Genomic DNA, 19,137 nt, shown 5'->3' with positions numbered 1-19,137 from the left:
CGCTTTTGTCTCGGTCAGTCCCAAGACTTCATCAGCATAATCAAACTTCAAAAAATCACCACATAAATACTACACTTAATTACATAATTGAATAATTAATTATTTTAGTCAAATATTTAAAAAAAAACAGGAGCAGCTAAAAATCTTAACATAATCTAGTCAATGCTCTTAGTTTTAAAACTGGTGCTAAAGAAAGAGTTTCATTCAAACCAGGTTCACACATAGAATTCAATAAAAATTGCCATTTTAGTTCACATAGTTCAACAATAATTTCCCACCAACCAGCTCTGAAAGATTTTTGTACTACTTCTAGTATACCAAATCTAAATCTTCTGAAACCAACATATTTGATAGAATGTCAATACAAGGCTTTGTTTTTATTTTTTTTTTTTTTTTTTGGGAAATGGCATAAACATGTTCATACATATGTTTTCTCAACTGTCTTTTGGTTTTACCAATGTAACAAAAGATTTACAGAAATCACACACTGCAAGGTACACCAATCATTTTGTTGCACAATTTCCTTGTTTAAAAACTACTAGTTTTGTCCTATTAGGTAAACTAATACTTATTTGCAAAAGGGAACACCACCCAAATTTTGTGGTACCTTTATCAGAGGGTCTAGCTACTAATGTGTTGTGTTCAAACATATATTTCAAGTTCTTACCCATCTTATAAACAAATTTTGGTTTCTCCCCCAAAATTTGTATATAGTCACTGTTAGTCTTAAAGAGCACCCAATATTTCTTCATTATTTCTTTCACTTCTTTTGAACCTTCATCAAATGGTACAACCATACTTCTGTTAAATTTCTGTGCCTGTAAATTAGTTAAACAACTACATCTGTCCTTCTAATACCTGTAAGGGGTTTAAACTTCAAGCCCCAAGCATGTGCAACTTCATAACTCACATTAAAAATAAGATCTCCAGGGTACTCTCTCTCTAAAAATAATTTGATAATAAATAACATTTCTCTTCTAAAAAATACCAGTCTAACACATTCTCTTTGATCTCACTAATTGTCCCTTCAGCATATTCTTCCTGGTGTTATAGGGGTGCTGGCTATTATAATCTAAATAGCTGTTAGAGAATCTCTCCTTTCTTAAAATGGTTGAACAAAATGTCCTCTTATTGACATATTTACTTATCCTAATATCCAAAAAATCAATACTGGTATTCAAATTTTTACTGGTAAAATTCAAAAAGAGAAGGAAGATGGCTTAAATAATGAACAAAATCAGTGTCAGCTGATGTGGGTTGTTTCCACAGGATGAAAATATCATCCAGATAATGAAGGTATAGTGCCCATCTTTCTTTGTACTCAGTCAAAAATACAAATTTCTGTTCCCAGGCATACATAACCATAGGTTGGGTGGGGGGATTAAAAGTGATATTACATCTAAATAAATCATGTGTGTTTTCTACCTCCAAATGTCCCCGTTTTATCATGGAACATCAAATGTAAACCTAATTTCCTTGTGAATAACTTAATTTCAGTCATGGTCTCTGGCAATTCAATTCTGGAACCTGATATAAATTTGAAACTCTTATTAAAAAAGGAAAAGTATTTTTATTAATATCTAAATGTATGTAACTGAAAATAGTAAACCCATGTTTTTTTTTGTAAGTGTGCTTTTGGTCAGCGAATTCTGTGACTTTAAGCCATCCATTACTAAGAACAACTTGCCACAGCGGAATCTATTCACTTGGATTCGAACATGCAGGATTCAGGCTGTAATGGGCAAGGGGATCGTGCTGTTTCACTGACTGTGTTGAAACCTCAAGAAGTAATTGTTCTGTTACTGAAGCGAGCTTAACCCAACCTATCTCATTTTTAACTCAGCAAAATAACATCAATAAATGGATGCAGAGACTACAAGAACCAACATCCTTTTCATCAAGTAACCAATTAAACTCAGAATGGGTGACGATGAACGTACTCAGCCAGGGTGACTTCTCTGAACCAGGAAGTAGTCATACAAATGTAAACACTGACTGAGTGAGACCTTGGAGCACTGAACATTTTAATTCATGGGTAAAGTTCAATTAATGGATTTAAAAGGATATACTGCTGTTTGAGACAGACACTTCAATTAGCATATTAGAGGAATGACCAGAGACATTGAACAAGAAGCTTTTGGACTTAGAGCAAAAGCTCATGAAAGTGAGAAACCTTCAGTGTGACAATTTATTTTTAACTGAATGTTTAAAATGTAAACAAGTGCCTAAGAGCCTACGCCTTTTTAAATTTCCTACTGGTATTATTTTAAAAGAAAATAAATATGAACTTATTGCAATGTTTGATTGCTTTGATTTGGAATCGGTACAGTTCATTGTCAGTTTAAATAAGACTTGTATACAAGAACTTTTAGATCATGTTTCTGTTTTAAATAGAGAGATTACTAAAAATTTGTTGTTTGAATTCAATATTGAAAGATATGATAATATGTACAGTAGAATTGAAAAACAGGTAGGTTTTAACATGCAAAGGAAAAGGAAGAAGTTAAATAGGGACAGCAAGGAATACAGAAAGGGTACAGCCTATCCAATGCCCAGAGCCTATAACAATACTACAGTGACATCTGATAATGGGAGGCATTTACATGTTGATGGGGGGGGGCAAGAACTGCAGTTATAGAGGATAATTTTGAAACAGAAACACAGCATAGTAATGAAGAGTTTCAAACAAATTATCCCCTACTTAGATGATCAGAGAGGATAGGCAACCAGAATAAACAAAGGAAAGATAACAGCAATACTTACAATCATTCTTTTCTGTACACACCAGCACCTCAGGGCACTTGGAACAACCCCAAGGGAAAACAATGGGGAGACACAGGAAATGATGATTGAAATAGTGCATTTATTAGATAAGAGAGAAGCTGAAGGACAAAATGAAAAAATTAAGGTTTCCAGTTTTTAGCCTACATGGGTTTAATATTTTCAATTACACCCATTTAGATATTAATAAAAATACTTTTCTTTTTTAATACGAGTTTCAAATTTATAACAGGTTCCAGAATTGATTTGCCAGAGACCATGACTGAAATTAAGTTATTCACAAGAAAATTAGGTTTACACTTGATGGTCCATGGTAAAACAGGGGGACATTTGGAGGTAGCAAACACACATGATTTATTTAGATGCAAGAGCACTTTTAATCCCCCCACCCACCCTATTATTTCTACTTATGAGAACTTATGTCTTATAGACACTTATTCTGTGTTATCCTCTTATAGAAGAAGGTATTTTAACCTTACTATACATGAAATAGCATTATTAAAAGAAATCAGTTCAGACAACACAATTAGAGTTATGAAACCTGACAAAGGGGGAGGCATGGTTGTAGTAGAATATTTAGATTAGAGCGCTAAAATGCTGGACATTTTCTATGACACTAATAAATATATGGAAGCTTCCTACAACAAAGTTATGATTGCATATAGGAAGCTACAACGTTTTTTAGAAGATCCCCTTTTTCAGGGAATAATTTCCGAAGATTTATTTAATTTTCTCTAAACTGAACATCTTACCATCGCACAAGGTTTTGGAATTCCAAAAGTACATAAGGATGTTCTTAATCCCCCTTACAGAGTTATTATTACATCACAAGGTAGTACCACATATCCATTGGGAGTTTTCATTGATAGACTTTTTAAATCAACTGTTTTTTCAATCGATTATATACTACGGAACTCCTGGGACTTTTTGTCCAGACTTAAACATGAATTATTCACTCAGAAGTTTCATTTTTTACCATGGATGTCATAGATTTATTTACATGAATTCCACACAAGGAAGGCCTTGAACTTTTTCTTGAAGCTGTTTTGGACCTTACTGATTTAAGTAGCACTATGATTAATTTTGTTGTCAGTGTTATGGAAATGATTTTGGACAACTATTTTATGTTTGAGGGCAGTTATTTTAAGCATATTAAGGGCATAGCAATGGGGGCCAGTTGTGGTCCCATTTACACAAATATGGTTATGTACGTCTGGGAACAAAAATTTGTGTTTTTGACTAAGTACAAAAAAATATGTGCACTATACTTTCATCCTGTGGAAAGAACCCACATTGGCTGACACTGATTTTGTTCATTATTTAAGCCATCTTCCTTCTTTTTTTGAATTTTACCAGTAAAAATTCCAATACCAATACTGATTTTCTGGTTATTAGGATAAGTAAAGATGTCAATAAGAGGAAGTTTGTTCAACCATGTTCAGAAAGAAGAGATTCTCTAACAGCTATTTAGATTATAATAGCCAGTACCCCTATAACACCAGGAAGAATATCATGAAGAGACAATTAGTGAGAGCAATGAGAATGTGTTAGACTGGTATTTTTTAGAAGAGAAATGTTATTTATTATCAAATTATTTTTAGAGAGAGGGTACCATAGAGATCTTATTTTTAATGTGAGTTATGAAATTGTACATGCTTGGGGCTTGAAGTATAAACCCCTTATAGGTATTGGAAGAACAAATGTATTTTTAAAACCAATTTACAGGCACAGAAATTTAATAGAGTTATGGTTTTACCATTTGGTGAAGGTTCAAAAGAAGCAAAAGAATTAATGACGAAATATTGGGTGCTCTTTAAGACTAACAGCGACTACATAGAACTTTTGGGGGAAGAATCAAAATTTGTTTATAAGATGGGTAAGAACTTGAAATATATGTTTGAACACAAAACATTAGTAGCTAGACCCTCTGATAAAGGTACCACAAAATGTCGGTATTGTTCCATTTGCAAATATATTTTGGAAGAAAAGTGTATTAGTTTACCTAATAGGATGAAACTAGTAGTTTTTAAACAAGGAAATTGTGCAGCAAAAGAATTAGTGTACCTTGCAGTGTGTGATTTTTGTAAATATTTTTCCATTAGTAAAACTGAAAGACAGTTGTGAAAATGTATGTATGAACATGTTTATGCCATTTCCCCCAAAAATGAAAAAAATGCCTTGTATAGACAGTCTATCAAATGTGTTGGTTTCAGAAGATTTAGATTTGGTATATTAGAAGTAGTGCAAAAATCTTTAAGAGGTTGTTGGTGGGAACTTAATGTTGAAATATGTGAACTAAAATAGCACTTTTTATTGAATTCTATGTGTGAACCTGGTTTGAATGAAACTCTTTCTTTAGCACCAGTTTTAAAACTAAGAACATTGACTAGATAATGTTATGATTTTTAGCTGCTCCTGTTTTTTTTTTTTTTAATGTTTGACTAACATAATTAATTATTCAATTATGTAATTAAGTGTAGTATTTATGTGGTGATTTTTAGAAGCTTAATTATTCTGATGAAGTCTTGGGATTGAATGAGATAAAAGTGCTTAAAGCTTCTTTTGATTAAGAACTGAGTTGAATTTTTTCTTCAATACTATTTCCATTAACTGGACCTTTTTGGCTTTTTGTCACAGTTCATCTTGTTATTTAGTAAGAGGTATAAACACTCTCAAAACACTGACTGACCAGCCACAATGCAAGTTAACAAAAATATTTAATAATGAACAAAATGATTAAAATATAAATCAGTAATTTCCAATAAACAAAACTCAATCACCAGGAAAATGAAATCAGCACTGAAGGATATAAATCCAACATTTAGAAAAACTCTGATTAATTATAATTTCCTGTCTGACTAAAGAACACGTCCCTGATCTAAACTAAATTATTACAACAGAGCAAAGGCAGGCTTACAATTCTTGGTGAGTCCTTTTGAAGTATCTACTGCACCGTAAAACTGTAACTGTAACTGACAACAACTGACTATAACTGACTTCAGCAGGCTCTTTTATATACTAGCTTAACTATCACAACTGTTCCAGTTCTAATTTTCATTTCATATTTTGAAAATCAACCAATAGCTCTTTCCTAAATGTCCTTCTTGTCTTTCAGCCTTTGACAGTAACACATGCAACTATCAACATTCTGATGGCATCATCTGCAGATCAGCTGATTCTGAGACAGTCTGAATTTAGAATCTTCTTCACAAACATGGGCAGATACAAATGTAAAGAAACACTGTTCAAGTCTTTAAAGCATTCTGCACAAATTATAATTCAACATGTAACAACTTATTTACAATATCATAGCTAGTCATGCTGGCATATAATACACAGGAAAAAACTTCAGTCAGACATGCTAGCACAGATGATAGTGTCTAATTTCTTCACACAGCTATAATGTTGAGACCTCAGCTGAGTGTCCAAGTCATTCACTAACATCTCAGTGAAACTAGTGATTCATGTCCCTGCTCCATGTAGCTGACACACACATACTTTGAGATTTCATTTCCGCACACCCACACATACCTGGGGAAGACAGACACAGATTTAGTAGTCATGGCCCCTTCTTCTCAGACTATAAGGTAGTCACCCTGCCACCAGACACCCCAAAGCCAGCTACCCTAAGGCTCTTGCAAGATACCCAATTATACTGAGAGAAATTAAGACTAATACAAATGGTAATGTTGACCAAACAGCCAGGCTTCAGGAGTGCCCACAATGTCACATTCAAAGCTTAAAATATTCTCTCAAGGAACCAGCCACAATGAAAAGTTAAAATATATTTAATAATAAATAATAAAAGAACATGAAAATATGAAATATCTATTTATAGTAAACACCAGAGTTTCAATCACAGGAAATATTAAAATAGCACAGATAAATAGATTCACACAGTTACAGAAAACAGTGCTTAACTTATCTCACTATTTTTTCCTAATTGATGTAGAGAATTACTACCCCTGGTCACTTACTAGAGCAACGCAAGATGAAGAAGGTGAGAGATCCTTCTATGTCAGGTTCCAACAAACAGACTGCTTTGAGGCTTCAGTCTCAACTAGTAGTAAACATTATTTTAGTTATGGATTCCAGTACAGTTGTGTACACTTACCATAAATGTAGATTTTCGAGTGTATTCACTATTGCAGTCATCACATTTGGGTTATCTACATGCAGGTAGTCCTCAGCCTGCCTGAATACCAGAGTATTCATATTTCTGCATCGGATGCTGTTGCCTCTTCCATGACATCAGGTCGCCAGGGGTATAAAACATGCAGCCGGTGCCATTACATCAGTTTTTCTTGCCCCAGATATCAGGTGCCCCCATAATAGGAAGCAATTATATGGTATGGTCATCAAAAAGCAAATACACATGAAGAAATATATACCAAACCAGAAGGAAAGGTACAGCCAAGAGAAGTCAGGGGGCTGGAGGGAGGGTAACCAAGACTGCAACAGTGAATACACTTGAACATCTACATTTATGGTAAGTGTACACAATTGTACTATGTTCTACGTGTTTCACTGTTTCAGTCATCACATTTGGGTTGATTCCCAAAACTAAGGAAGGGAGGAGGTAGTTAAAGAGAATTAGGGCCAGCTATTAAGCCCCGAAAAACTGCTGTGGCAAATCCAGCTCTGGATTTAGAAAAGATAGACAGGTGGTAATGCTTGGTGAAAGTATGTACAGAGCTCCAGGTAGCAGCTTCAAGGATGTCTCTGGTAGGGACTCCTCTGAGAAATGCTGTAGAGGTAGATGCAGCCCTGGTGGAATGTGATCTTATCCCCTGTGGGGTAGGTTTTCCATGGTGCTTGTAGCAGAAATGAATGCAATGGGCTATCCATTTGGAAATGGTTTGCTTTGAAATGGCCTTACCCTCTACCCCGGCAGCAAAGCCAACTAGCAGCTGCTCAGATTTTCTGAGAGGCTTAGTCCTGTCCAAATAGAATCTAAGTTGTCTGTGCACATCCAGAGAGTGCAGTATCCATTCCCCTTTGTTTTTTGGATTAGGAAAAAAAGTAGGCAAATGAATGGACTGGTTTAGGGCCACATTAGACACCACCTTGGGCATAAAGGAAGGATTAGTCCTTAGGGAAACCCTGTCTACATGGAAGATAATGAAGGGTTCCACTGCCATGAGAGACTGTAATTCAGACACTCTTCTTCCTGAAGTGATGGCTAGAAGTAAGGCTATTTTTCAAGAAAGGAATTTCAACTCTGCTGTTGCAGCTGGCTCAAAGGGGGCAAGAGTGAGCTTTTTCAATATAAAGTTAAGGTCCCAGGCTGGAGTGGGAGCTCTCCTGGGGGGGGGGTCTTAAATTTTTGGCCCCTCTAAGGAATTGTTTTAGCAAGGGGTGAGAGAAGAGGGGTGGCTCAGTATTATATTGTAATCCAAAACGACCAGGATGCAAGGATCACGAACCAAAGCGTTGAGTAAAAGGTTCTTTAATTGAAACAGCTTCACCAATACAGCTAAAAAATACAAATACTTCCAAAAGTAAAGTCAGTCAAGCGCTTTCACCCGGGCCCTCCCAGGCTTTCTCAAGACATTTTTACATTGGGTGGTGAGTCAATTTATAGTGCTCTTGTCCAACCCACCTACTTTAATTAACAATCAATTAATTAAATAAATTGTTGTTATCACATTTGCAATTTAAAGAGATGGAACATTTTATGTCAGGTATATAGAGATATGAATGCAGGTACAAACATAGATGCAATGCTGAATTTCTCACATCATACCCTACACAGTTCCCTATTCACTTTGTTCCTGTTTATCCAACATTGTTCACATTTTGTCCACATTGTTAGATAACATATATCTATTTATAATATTAACATCTGTTTAAAATTCTAACTAATATATCAATGTAAATCTTACTAAACCACTTATAACTAAAACCATCTATTTCTAAAAACCAAGCACCCTCTATCATACTTCGTAACATATTAAAACATATGTGACATTGCATTTTTTAAAAACATTTTAACATGGCCTTAGCCAACAAGCCCTGACCTCTAACTGTTATTTGTGTGGTCTCATTTAACCATCTTTAACATCTTAAATCTTTGGAAAGTATTATATTGTGCTGAAATGACAGAGGCATGAATCTTAACTGACGAGAAGGACAGACCCTTGTGGAGCATTTCTGTTAAGTACTCTAGAATATGAGGTAAGCTGGGCACTATTGTGCCCATCCCCTGAGCCTGGCTCCAGGAACAGTATCTTTTCCACTCTTCAGCATAGGATTTTCTGTTACTAGGCCTCCTTGCCTCCAGAATGACATCCAGCACACCTGCTTACTGAGGGATGCTAGAGGAGGGCTCATGGAATTAGCCAGGCTGCAAGGTTCAGGGTTTGAAGCTGAGGGTGCAGAATCTGGCCCGCCTGCTGGGACAGCAGAGAAGGGGTCTGAGGCATGTGCCATGGTTGTAGCAGTGTCATACTCCACAAGAGGGGGTACCAGTGCTGGCATGGCCAGTCTGGTGCAATCAGTATTGTCCTTGGCTTGTCCTATTTGATCTTTAGTAGAACCTTTGAGAGGAGAGGCAGAGGGGGAAAGACATAAACTGAGAGGCTTTCCCAGGTAAAGGACAGGGCATCCACTTTCCAAGCTTGACTGTGGGGAGTTCTGGTGCAGAATTTGTTCAATTCGTAGTTCTGAGTGGAGGCAAACAGGTCTACCTTTGGGGTCCCCCATTTGTTCCTCAAGAGGTTGAATATTTTATGTTCTAGTTTCCATTCATGTGGGTCCATGAGATTTCTGCTTAAGTCATCTGCCAGTGATTTTAGTTTGCCTGGCAAGAATTGAGCTTGTAGGTGTACTTTGTAGATCAAGGCTGTGTTCCACAGAGCCATGGTTAGTCTGCAGAGAGGGTAGGAGTGGGTTCCTCCCTGCTTGTTTATGTACCACATAGCTGTGGTGTTGTCTGTCTTTACCAATAGTTGTCCTGGAAGAATAAAGTCTTTGAAGGTTGTCAGAGCATTCTGTACAGCTAACATTTCTTTTTGGTTGACATGCAGGTGCATCTGTCTCAGGTTCCATTTTCCCTGAATGCACTGCCCTGCCATGTGAGCCCCCCATGCATAATCTGATGCGTCTCTTGTTAGGGTTTGGGCGGCAGGGGATAGAGTGAAAGGGAGTCCCTTGTTGTGGTAGCAGGCCTCTGCCCACCAAATGAACTCTGTCCTTAGACAAGGAATGATAGGAATCATTGTTTCCAGGTCCTGAGAATGTTGACACCATAGACATTTTAGATACCATTGTAGTTTCCTCATATGCAGTCTTGCATATGGAATTAGCAGAATGCAAGAGGGCATGAGCCCCAGAGCTTGCAGTGTTTTCCTTGCAGATAGCTGGGTTTTTGTGGCCAATAGTTTGAAGTAGGTTGTCAAATAAACTTGTTTCTCTAGAGTGAGGAATGACATCTGGGGAGTTGGGTTCAAGCTTGCCCCCAGGAATACAATCTGTTGGCCAGGTATTAGGTGAAATTTCTTTTCGTTGATGGTGTACCCCAGTGAGGTTAGAAGTTTCTTTACAAATGCCAGGTGTTGTAATAGCAAGTCCTGGCTTTCTGCCTGAAACAGACAATTGTCCAAGTATGGAAAAATTTGAGTATTTCTCTGCCTGCAAAATGCAATGGCTGGAGCTAGACACTTTGTAAACACCCTGGGCGAAGTAGATAAGCCAAAGGGAAGTGCAGATAACTGAAAGTGCATAGAGCCTGCCCTGAAACTTAGGTATTGTCTGCAGGATTCTCTTATTGGGATGTGTAGGTAAGCTTCCTTTAAGTCTAGGGTTGCCAGCCAGGCATCCTTGGCTAGCACAGGAAGAAGCTGCTGAAGAGTTAGCATTTTGAATTTTGGAACCACCAGAAAGGTGTTGAGAATAGAGAGGTCGAGGATAGGATGCCAGGAGTTTTCTTTTCTGGGTAGCAGAAAAAGTCTTGAATAAAAACCTTATCCACTTTGTTCTGCTGGGGCAGATTGAATAGCCCTGACACAGAGAAGAGAGAGAACCTGCTGTTGGGCCTTTGCCTACTGATTTGGGGGGAGGTCTGACCAACCATTTGGGGTTGATAGTGTGTTGAAGTGGAATCTGTATCCTCAGGAAACTATGTTCAAAACCCATTTGTCCTGGGTAATGAGTTCCCAGTGTTTTGCATGCAGGGTGAACTTTCCTCCTAAGGGAGCAAGTAGATGAGCAGGGCTTGGAAGGGTTAAAGTTAAGTCATTGTGCAATTTTTCTGTAGGGGGTGGCTTACTACTCACTGCTTTGGAAGTGGGAGCCCCCCACTGCTTAGATCTGTGCATAGCCTGAGACTGAAGTTTTGGTGGTCTGCCGTTCCTGGGTTTGGACTGAGAAGGCCTGGAAGGAACTGGAAAGGACCAGTTCTTTGAAGGCCAATGCCTAATGAATCTGGGAGGCTGCACTTGTAGGAAATATTTAAGAGTTTGCATAGATTTAGGTTTTTCCTCCATGCTTTTGAGGACTTCTTCTGCTTTGTTGCCAAAAAGGCGGTCTTGGTTAAAGGGTGCATCCAGTAATTTAGCTTTAACATGATCTGGCAAGTTTTGTTCCTTAAGCCAAGCATGACATCTAAGTACCGACCCAGTGACAGCAGCCCTGCAAGATGCTTATAAAGCATTAAAACCACATTGCAAAGTATGTTTACCAAATTGTTCTGCAAAATGCATAAAATCTTGCAAGTCTTTGTGTTGAGCACAATCAGGAATCAACATCATTTTCTGTTTAAGTAGCCCCATAATATGCTGCTAATACTTTAACATATGAAACTGGAAATTTAAAGCCCTAATGGCCAAAGAAGCAGAAGTGTATACCTTCTTACCCCATCTGTCTAAGGCTCTAGAATCTCCATCAGTAGAGGTAGGATTTTTGGCAGCAGTAGCCTTAATGCCTTTTGGTCCTTGGGAAATTGCCTCAAGATCCGCAGTAGGATTTTTGAAGAGGAACTTGTAAGAGTCAGGTACTTTGTAGTACCTGACAGGTTTTCTGAGAGCTGGAGGTAAAGTGTCTGGGGTAAGGCTAGATTCCAAGAAAACATCATTTACAATAGCCAGAACAAGAGGGATAGCTAGAGGCCTGTGATGAGGCAGGAGTAAGAATTCCCTAAGTCTCTTTTTGGACTCAGAATAATCCTGGCTTTCCTAGTGGAAATGATCCCTAAGGGTATGCAAGGTTTCACCAAAAGAAAAATCTTCTGGAGGGAAAGCAGAGGGAATGGAATCCTCTGTATCAGAATCCTCATAAGTAGATAAGGGCAAATACTGGTAATCAGTAGGAGCAGAGATATCAGATTTCTGATCAGAAGAATCAGAAAGAAAATTAGTTGTAGGTCTCTTACAGGGGGAAGGCTGGCTTCCCCTAATTAAGGTAATAAGGTCTTCAGCCATTCTAAGCATTTGTTTTTAAAGCATATGGGCCTGAGTCTGCAGTTTGGTTGTCGGTTTTCTAGGCACAGTGCGAGTTTTAGGCCTGAGGAATTCAGTACTTCTAGTTGGAAATGATGCCATCTGTTTAATATGAAAGTCTATAGGCCTGAATACACCCTCAGAAGCCGGTGCCTGCACAGCAGCTCTGGACCCATCCAAGGTAGAGACATCCGCAAGTTCCACAGTCGAAGAAGCATCTTGCAGCATACCGGACTCCGTATGGGTCTCAGTAGAGACCTGCAAATCTGTAGTAGCGGGTATCAAGGGCTGCAAAATCACCTCACTGAGTACCAGTGGACTGGTGACTAGCTTAACGGAAGCATCATTGGCAGTTTTGGACCTATGTGGTCTGTCTCTGTCTTTATCGTTAAGTTTTTTTTGGAAGATCGGTAGTCGGATGGCTTAACGAAGCCATTTTGGAGTACGGAGATAGAGAACGAAAGTATTTGGCTACAAAAATAGCCTGACAACAAATAGTTTGGGTGTTGAACAAGGCACAAAACCGACAGCAAGGGACGTTGTGGTCTGGGCCTAAACAGGTGATGCAGTAAGAATGAAAATCTCTACGAGGTATTTGCTTTCCACAGGAAAGACAATTGTTAATTTTTTCTCACATTGGTTAGAGCAAGAAAAAAGATCCCTAACAGGGTACTTATCTGTTTTGAAGACTTCGGGTCTGAAACTCGAAAACAAAAATTTCAGGAGATGGCCAACCGGCACTTGCGAACTGCTTCTGCTTCGCGCACTGCACGGCAAGGAAGACCGATGTAATGGCGTCGGCTGCATGTTTTATACCTCTGACGACCTGATGTCATGGAAGAAGCGACAGCATCCGATGCAGAAATCTGAAGACTCTGGTATTCAGGCTGGCTGAGGGCTACCTGCAGGCAGAAAACCCAAATGTGATGACTGCAACAGTGAAACACAAAGAACATCATACATCTGGTCATCTGACATCTGATTCCCATGTAACCCCCATTGCTAGAAACTGCCAGGATTCAGCACCTACATATCAATAACACACACACAAGAGCTTTGCTTAGAGCTGGTCAGCTTCTGGAAGTCATAAAACAATTATAAACTTTTACTCCTCCTAACAAACCATGCATCTTACAGACATTGCATCTTTGTCTTCATTCAAAACTGTGAGTTAACTTCTTTATAACCTAGGCCCAGTAATTTAGTTTCTTACTATTTCTCAAAGCTAGCTGGAGCTGGGCTTAACCTCTTCTCTTCCAATATTCCCTGTTAAACCATACACATTTGAACAGTTACAATACAGTACAATCTGATATACATTTATACTTCTTTTCTGTCCAGCAGGACCAACAGTTGGTACATTTTTAACACAAGCAACTTTAAAAATACATTTTTCATCACAAGCATTGGTACACATTAGTTTGATATTCAAACAATATATAATTCTTTACAAAACCCTAGCTGGCATATGTTACATCCTCTGCCCTACTTATCCTGGCATATCTGGCAATACCTCACATTGTCACAGTTCTCACACATAGTGTGGAAAGTAAAATGAGGGAGAAAAGGGAAGAACCCTATCATAGTTTTCTCACTCTTTTTTTTCCCTGAAAGAAGTATTTTATAAATAAAATAATCATGACACAATTAATGTATTATGTTGCAGGGACAGGACAGGACAGTGTATGTGTTTAGTCCAGCATACCGGGCTAGCAGAATTGCATAGAATGCCACAAGGAACACCAGGGTTTTTCAATTTATAGAGTAATAGCCAAAGCAATAATATGTTTCATAAAGTAAGTTAGTTTCTAAAGTGATATTTCCTGAGAAAGAAAAAAATAATAAACTGCAGAGCTCTGTAAAAGTGCTGCTTTAAGTTGGCCATCCAAGGTTTGACCCCTAAGTCACACTTACTGTACATTTGGGTCCAGGTTTAAGTGAAAATTTCTAGCTTGATGAATACTTATTTATACTGTTGTGTGTCTCTAGTGTGTGCATTAACAATACTTCAGCAGTTCATATGGCCCAGCCACTCAGCCTCCTTTTGCCTACTGTGTACCTTGAGCAAGATTTATCCAAACAGTGTCTGAGGCATTTGAAAAAATAGAGTACACTTTTAATGGTCTCCTTGTCTGCAAGCCTACTAACTACTTTTGACAGGTATGCATACTGTAAACTGTTTAAGGGAAGGTAGGATTTCAGGTGCTTTACCTCTGTGTTCAATGTGCTGTAAGCAGTACACACACACACACACACACACACACACACACACACACACACACACACACACACACACACGCACACTCACATGCACACACACATATGTGCGTGCACACGCGCGCACATATTTGACTAGTACACTCTGCTGAAAAGACTAGCCCTGGGATTCAATAAACTCTGTGTAAGCTTTGTGCGAAGCCTACATGGAGTTTATGTTTTTGTGCAGTGAGCAGAAGCACATAATGAATATTCATGCCGTGGCTCGCCTTCAAACATAAGCAAGCAGAGTTTTGTGGCAGCCAGAACACCATGTAAAGCAACATGGATAGCAAACTTAGTCACAGTGTAGCAAACTGGGTTAGCGGGAAGTCATAGTGTAGCAAACTGGGTTAGCGGGACTGCGTGGAATGTCACAAGGGCCACCAGGATTTTTCATATATTAATTAATTAATTTATTTATTTACAATTGTTTACCGGGTAGTGTCAGACTGGGCCAGGAGCCCCTTTTCAGCAGAGACCTGGGGAGAAAAGCTCCAAAAGAATAATAAAAGAAGAACAGTAGTGCAGCACATAATAGAATAACAAATACACAGTAAATGCAGGATATTTGAATAAAAGTTACAATGAATGCTAGGTCACAAATGTATTATGTTGCAAGGACAGGAGAGTGTATCAGGACAGGATAGGACAGTGTATGTGTACACTCCAACATACTGGGCTAGTGGGATTGCATGGAATGCCAAAAGAACCACCAGGGTTTTTCATATATTAATGTATTATGTTGCAGGGATAGGACAGGACATTGTATATTTACACTCCAGCATACTGGGCTAGTGGGATTGCATGGAATGCCACAAGGACCACCAGGGTTTTCATATATTAATGTATTATGTTGCGGGGACAGGACAGTGTATGTGTACACTCCAGCAAACTGGGATAGCGGGATTGAGCAGAATGCCACAAGGACCACCAGGGCTTTTCATACATTAATGTTTTATGTTGCAAGGACAGGATTTTGCATCAGAACAGGGCAGTGTATGTGTACACTCCAGTGTAATGGGTTAGTGGGGTTTCATGGAATGCCATAAGGGCTACCAGGGGTTTTCATATATTAATGTATTATGTTGTGGGAACAGGACAGGACAGTGAATTTGGACACTCCAGCATAATGGGCTAGCAGGATTGAGTGGAATCCTACAAGGACCACCACAGTTTTTCAAATATTAATGTATTATGTTGTGGGGACAGGAACATGACAGTGTATGTGTACACTCCAGCAGCCTGGGGTAGTGGGATTGAGAGGAATGCCACAAGGACTGCCAGGGGTTTTCATACATTAATGTATTATGTTGCAAAGACAGGACATTGTATCAGAACAGGGCATTGTATGTGTACACTCCAGCATAATGGGCTAGTGGGATTGAGCAGAATGCCACAAGGACCACCAGGGGTTTTCATATATTAATGTATTATGTTGCACGGACAGGACAGGACAGTGTATGTGTACAATCCAGCATACTGGGCTAGTGGGATTGCATGGAATGCCACAAGATCTACCAGGGTTTTTCATATATTAATCTATTATGTTGCAGGGATAGGAGAGGACAGTATATGTTTACACCCCAGCATACTGGGCTAGCAGAACTGCACAGAATGCCACAAGGATGACCAGGGTTTTTCATATATTATTATGTTGCAGGGATAGGACAGGATAGTGTATGTTTATACTCCAGCAAACTGGGCTAGCAGGATTGTGTGGAATGCCACAAGGTCACATGGGTTTTTCATATATTAATGTATGTGTTGCAGGCACAGGGCAGCACGGTGTATATGGTGCTGAGTATTGTGGAATCCTATTCCAGGCAGTCTGTACAAGTTGTGTCAATGATCTGTAAGGGAACATGGACTGCCATTTACAAGAAATGTCATGAGAAGTGTGTTTATAGGATAGGGACACACAGATGAAGCTTAGGGATGAACACCGGGAAGGAGGACATTTTAAACATTGTAATGTACCACACATGAGAAAATGTAAAAGGAAGATAGTTGCAGCAGGAACACTAATCACATCTCCACATGGCATAGTATGGACTGCACAGTGACAAATGTATATGATGTGACTGTCACACAAGGTGACATAACAGTGGAGGATGTCTGTGTGATAAAAGCATCTAGACATGAACAATGGAGAGGACATGTATCATGGATGTTACATACAATTGGTGTTGGGTGCATATTGTGATGCTATGCACACTGATTTGCTGGTGTATACCTGTATTGTCAACACAGGCTTCCAGTAGGACACAGATAAAGGCTCACGGCCACAGTAAAACCATCAAGCACAATCTTGGACAATATCAGAATAATACCACCAGTAATACCCATGCCCTGACATATGTTTCTGACTGAGAATTAGAACATGTCAGCAATCTATGAGTGCAATCAAGCAAACTATCCTGACACTAACATATGCAGGAGGTGTGAGTAGACACACTTGACATTATTATCAATACAGGCTAGTTGACTGGTGTCTGTGGCAGAGATATATATGGCATAAGTCACACTATCATGAATATTAACCATGCAATCAATGTCATTAAACAGCTATGTATGCCATGAGTGCATCATCAAAACAGATATCACACTGCATGTGGTCTTCCGCCTTGATGGGGGTTCTGTGCCATCAGACAGTAATGATTATGCAACAAAACTAATACCTAGGTATGTACAAATAGATGTGTGACAGATCACAGTTACAAAGGTGGTACATTTCAGTTACAAATCATTTGAAGATCTGTATGGAGGGATATGAGGAAGGATGCATTGTACTCAGGTATTGGTGTAGTGAAGGCTGTGAACTATGAAGTCATTATGGCCTGTCATGTGGGTGTCTTACACATACTCAGTATTTATTTGTCTGCTTTGGGGCACTTTCTACCACTTTCTGACTTAAATACTTGATAGATGTATTACATACAAGGGAGTACTCCCCACCATGGACACATGCTCTTGGACATTCCACATACCATATATCTCAGGACACAGACTGCATAACAGCTAGTCTGCTGATAGGGTATGATGTCTACATGATCCTTGGTTTGTGCATTTGTTTGTATAACAAAACAAATCCCCATTTTTTTTCATCTCATGTGTTGTCATGGCTGTAGCAGCAATCTTTGATGTGTATCGATACTGTCTGTATTACACCAATATCACAGTTGGAATCAATGATTGTCCACAATCTATAGTCCTCCAGACAGCTGTTGGGACACAGGATTTGTACGTCATTCTTGGCATCTGTGATTTCAATCATGGACAGGAAAGAGTCTAGCAGACAGCCCTGATGTACAAACTTGATCACTGGACACAAGCTATGGATTACTTCACATATTTTTACATACTTAGATGCCACGTATGTGATCCACTGTTCTACCCACTTGGTGATATAGGTGTTTATGGCCACATCTGTCATTGTAGAATGAACATCTCAATGTGGACTCCTGTCAACTGCCTTGACCTTTTCAAGTTCCACAGGATGATGTTCTTTAAGGACATCTAACAAATGTAACAGACATAGATGTAGGATCAAAAACTCACATTGCTGTTGCACACAGCAGGGATATTAGTAGTGTCTATTTAGAGAAGGCCCATGATGACATGTTGGACTACCTTACAGATCAGGAATCAGGATGTGTCTATACATGTGTGCATCAGGTGCTGCCCCCAGCCCACTCAGATTGATGCAAGTCGATGTATACCCTTCTACAGGAACATAGTCTATCTGGAGGGTGTGTTGAAGTGTGTATCACACCATGTCAGGTAAACATAAGTTCTGAGTCATGCTATAGGTAATATGTAATGTTGTCACAGCCCATTTTTTTCCATGTGATAGGCCTGAATGAAGATAACACAGTGCATGCTGCCTATGTTGATCTGTCCTAGAGTTTGGACACAATCCCCCTACTCACATTTCATTGACAAACTCTATCAGCTGAGGATTAACATTGACATGATTAGATGGTTAACCAATGTCCTCACCAACAAACCAGATATGGTGAAAGTTGGTGAATCAACCTCTACCTTTGCATCTGTCACCATTATTGTACCCCAAGGATCTGTGCTGGACCCTATGCTGTTTGGAATCTATTTCTCAACAGTCCAGGCTACAAAATACAACCTGTAGCCTACCAAATTTGCAGACTCATGCCTATTGGTTGCAATCAATGAGTCCACAAATGATGTGACTATAGTACAAGAGGGGCCAACACACACAAATGACTGGTGCCAAAGCCACACAGTCTACTAATAAATACAGAATGTATCATGATTTGTGCCTTGAGCAAAGTGTAATTTCCTGGTAAATACACCACTGACAACACTCCCCTCTATGCTGAAACCAGTGGTGCCAAGATTTGGGAATGTATGTAGACAGTCCAAACTTCAACCAAGTGTTTACAGTAGTATGGAAAGGCTACATTGTGCACCTCAGAAGTCAGGCCATTGTATTCAGATCTGAGGAGGATATAACAGCACTGTACTCAAACCTTCGCTGAACATTAATATATTATAATGCTTCCTTTTGCATGTACCTCACCAGACACCTTCAGCAGCTGGACAGAACATGCGGGTTTTACACCAAGAAAATGCAATTCTTACAAACCATGCCATGAAGTACGTGGGTATACTGAAAGCCCTGTTT

General features: G+C 39.0%; 1 protein-coding gene across 1 annotated transcript in view; it reads right to left on the bottom strand.

Annotated features, from left to right (window-relative positions):
• Nucleotides 1-19,137, bottom strand: part of THSD7B (thrombospondin type 1 domain containing 7B) — a 6,482,604-nt gene that overhangs the window by 3,590,585 nt on the left and 2,872,882 nt on the right. The window lies entirely within an intron of this gene.

Source organism: Protopterus annectens, chromosome 6.part0 (genome assembly GCF_019279795.1).
Source record: "Protopterus annectens isolate FY-2018-M chromosome 6.part0, PAN1.0, whole genome shotgun sequence".
Taxonomy (NCBI): Eukaryota; Metazoa; Chordata; order Ceratodontiformes; family Protopteridae; genus Protopterus; species Protopterus annectens.
Note: the sequence above shows the minus strand (reverse complement) of the source record. Positions and strands in the feature narration are given on the sequence as shown.